We start from the raw sequence: 4,593 nt of genomic DNA, 5'->3' as shown, positions 1-4,593 counted from the left end.
CTATTTCCCAGTCATAATACTTTTATTTTAATTACAAAATCCATTGATCAGAATCAGGGGCATGTTTGTCTCTGGATCAAAGAATACCCCTTAAAAGCATGTAGTGATTTTTACTATATTTTCCCTTTTCTTTCCAAAAAATCCACCAAACTGTTTAAGCCTTATTTCTGCACAACAAGCACTGATTCATTATGGTACTCTAGTGCCCTCTATTGGTTAATATTGTATACTGCAGGAAAGACAACCTGCTTCACAAAGCACTTAGCTTTTTAATGGGAAATGTAAATGCAAAATAATCAGACTTTAGCTTCCGAATCAGGGACACTCAACTTGCTTTGCCTTGGGGTCACTTTTGCTAAATGACAGGATGCTGAGGGCTAGTTAATAAACAGAGATTGATATTTATAAAATAAAATGAGTAAACAATAAAGGCTCATTACTCATCTTAATTCTTTATTTGCTTTACTTTATTTTACATTAACTGACTTATCAACTAAATTGACTTGGTGTGAAGATTTAAAGATAAATCAGATGCATTTAATAACTACAACCTGATATCACACAAACCTGGCATACCTAGAAAAACAGTGTCAGTTTACAGGTGTCCACAAAGTCTCTTTACAATTTAAAAAATGTATTACAAAAGCAATTGATGAGATATGTTAATCACATTTGTTCTATGTACTCTGTGGTTGTCAAAGTTTTAAATCACATTCATGCTTCACACATGAAGCAAAAGATCACTGATGCCATTGCTACCATTGATGAGGCGATGCTACAGGGAACATGGCAAGAAATTGAGTACCGTCTTGATGTGCTTCATGCACCTAATGGTGCCCATATAGAAGTGTATTAAATGAAGCAAAAAAAAACCTTGAATATCTACTTTTCATTTAGTAGTAATTTTCACAGATTTGTCTATTCATTTGCTTTTGTAATAAATGTGTTAAATTGTAAAGAGACTTTATGAGACACCCTGTACTTTGATTGTGAATTTAGAAAAATTATCAGAGGGTCACCTGTCATCCTCTTTGGTGGGGCTGCAAGTTGGGTGTCACTGTTAAATTTCATGATTTTGTGATATGACATTTTCTGTACCCATCACGTACACTGATTTAAAAAATCTTTGACAATAACTCATTCAATGCAACAGTAACAGTCACCTCTCTGGTGCACTGTATGACATTAAGATTACTCTGTTGTGGTACTTAAGATTCTGGGGCCTCATTACAGAAAAAAAGGTTGTCCTATCTTAAGTGTCTAAGACAGGTGAATTCCAATATTCCTATTTGAGGAGCAATTCCTAAACTCGTGGCTGTGTCCTATCCTATCTCACCTAAAATTGACTCTTCAGTCAGCGCTTGTCCTGTCATGCCTGTATCTGTCTGTAGAATGTGCTGCCTGTATCCTTGACAACAGCTGTCTCACTTCACTTGTCACTGACTAGCTTGCTTGTGAATGTACCAGAATAGATGTGCGTTCAATGTTAGATTTGATGAGTAGGAGATATAAAGACTGTTGGTGGAGGAAAGGAAACCCCACCTTTTTGGGAAGTTTGCCAATTATTGGCCCAGGATAAGGATTTGAACGGACACAGGACGATGAAAAAAATATAAATTAATTGTCTTGGCAGTCGATTTATTGATCACCCATTAAACATTGTGAGGGAAAATTAAAGTGTCATCATACAAGTTGAATCAGTCATAATATTTCTGCATTCATGTTATTCCCTCTCTTCATTGTTACTGCCTAACAACAGCAGTGCTGCCATTTTTAACAGTTATATTGAATTTAGGACAAGGTCCATACCATCCTAACTTAGAACCCCGATTCCAAAAGACTAGGGCCACTGTGTAAAACACAAGAATTTCATGCAGTGATTTGCAAATATTATTCAACCTGTAATCAGTTGAAAATAGTACAAAGACGAGATATTAAATGTTTGAACTGATAAACTTTGTTTTTTGTAAATATATGCTCATTCTGATTTTATCGCCTGTTCATGTTCCAAAAAAGTTGGGTCAGAGGCATGTTTACCATTGTGATACATCATCTCTCCTTTTAACAACACTTGGTAAGCTTTGGGAACTGTGGATACTAATCGTGAAGTTTTGAAAGCAAAAATTTTTCCCATTCTTGTTTTGATATAAGATTTCAGGTGCTCAAAGGTCCAAGGTCTCCATTGTCCTATTTTGCGCTTCATAATGCACCAGATATTTTAATAGGAGACAGGTTTGGGCTGTCAGCGTTCCAGTGTAGTAGCTGAACTCTTTTACTATAAAGTCACGCTGTTGTAATGTGCAGAATGTGTCTCAGCATTCATCTTTTGGATGGCAGCAAAATATGCTCCAAAACCTGGAGTTATCTTTCAGCTTCAATGGGGCCCTCACAGGTGTGACAGTTAGCCATGCTCATCAGACCACAGCACACTTTTCCACTTCGCATCAGTTCGTCTCAGATGAGCTCAGGGCCCCACAGGAGTTGGTAGTGTTTCTGGACGTTGTTGATATATCTTTCACTTGGCATGGTAGAGTCTTAACTTGTATTTGTAAAAGCAGCAATTTTCAGAAGTGTTTCTGGAACCGTTGTAGTCATATCTTTTATATAAACATGACTGCTCATAATGCAGTGACAGAGGGGCCAGAGGCCACTGGTAGTAGGTGCTGATTTTGGTCCTTGTCCCTTATGTGCAGCTATATTTCCAGATTCTCTGAATCTTTTAATGCTATTATGGATTGTAGATGGTGAAACCCTTAATAATTCTTTGAACTTTTGTGTTGAGAAATATTCTTAAACTGCCTATTTGCTAATGCAGTTAAGCACAAAGTGGTGAACCTGACCCCATCCTTGCTTGTGAATGACCGGGCCTTTCAGGGATGCTCCTTTCACTGCATATTATACTGTCACTTGCTACAAATTAACCTGTTTACCTGTGGAGTGTTCTCAACAGGTGTTTTTTGAGCTGTCTGCAATTTTCAGTCTTTTCTTGCCCCAGTCCCAATTTTTTGGAACATATTGCAGGCATCATATTCAGCTGATTAGAGGTTGAATCGGGTTTGCAAATCATTGCATTCTGTTTTTATGAGTATTTTACACACAGTCCTAACTTTTTGGAATTTGGGTTATAGGATTCCTAACTTTGGAAACTCTTCAGTCAGGATAGTTCTGTAATAGCTGAATTCCTATCGTAAGATAAAACTGGATTTTTTTTTTCTTAGATGCAGTTAGGAGACATGTAATACCAAAAATCCTAAAAGTCATCCTATATCAAGATGAGATATGATTTCAGAGTAAGGAAGTTTTTGTAGTGAGGCCCCTGGTGCATAAACCTTAGACACACTGTTTCAGAGGACTTAAAATGAAAAGACATGCTGCTATATTGTACCATAAGCATTATCTGTACTGATCAGATGTATTTGTGGGGGACAAATCTTGTCCTGCCACACAGTAGCTTGCCTCTTTAGGAGAATTGAGGGCGCTAATGTTTGACTGTTGATGGTCCAGCTCACCTGTGTGCTTGAGCGTGATTATAGGAACAGTAGTTTTGTCACACGTCCGTGAGTGCTTGTAATTCAGTGGTGGTGCAGATGAATGTCAGTGCTGTGTAGTTGGTAGTAAGTGCATGTTTTAAAGCCTTGCCTCGGCACATATGGATTTAAGTGCAATTAGGTGTACTGCCCATTGAGCACAGTATTTTTAAATTTGTCCTTCAAAATGCTGGAATGAGTGAGAATGGATCTGTTGCGGGTGTTATTGGCAGCCAACTGACACACTTCTCTATCAAACGGGGGCAATTAGCTCTTGTGTAACATTTTTCACACTCTTAAATAAGAAACAAGTTGGTAAACAGTGCTTCCAGTAAAATTAGTTACTTTAATATTTGTTCATTCAGTTGACACTTTTTTGGACTTTTTTTAAATATTCAGATCAACATGACTAAGAAGTCTGGCTACTAGACTGTATGTACTGTATGTCCTTTGAACACTTCATTAATTGGTTCACCGGAGACCAAATATTCATGGATATGAATGTCATCTTCCCTTCATCACAGACTGTAACCTGCATGTGTACTAATATGCATCCTAAATCAGTTGTTCTGGTCCTCTACTGTTTGATATACGCCTGTCAGATATGAACTCATTTCTGTTGTCATTGTACGTGCTGTCTTGGTGAATGCAGTTCAGTTAAGACAGACTATAGTCACACCACAGCTGAGTTAAGACTTGTATATACGCATTTTAACCGAAATGTAACATCACACCACTGATTTTGTTGTTAAAGGGCTTTTAAGTTTTTGACTAGAAGGGAGTGAACCAAAAAGCACAAAGAAACTGAGTTGTAATAGTGACTTTTTGGGAATGTTCTTGCTTTCAAGACAGTTTTTCATCATCTGAAAAACATGTGACGTTTAATCATATACAGTTTGACAAACTGGTACTCAAAGACAACTGGGAATGTCAGTGTTATGCGGAACCAGATGGAGAATGTGAATGCTGTATTATATTCATCCATATTCCATTAATGTAAGGATGTTATAAAACAATCTAAATGAGAACAAAAACTAGTAATACCCTTCTTTTCAATTCATGAGAA

Source organism: Lutjanus erythropterus, chromosome 4 (assembly GCF_056507025.1).
Source record: "Lutjanus erythropterus isolate fLutEry1 chromosome 4, fLutEry1.hap2, whole genome shotgun sequence".
Classification (NCBI taxonomy): domain Eukaryota; kingdom Metazoa; phylum Chordata; class Actinopteri; order Lutjaniformes; family Lutjanidae; genus Lutjanus; species Lutjanus erythropterus.
Note: the sequence above shows the minus strand (reverse complement) of the source record.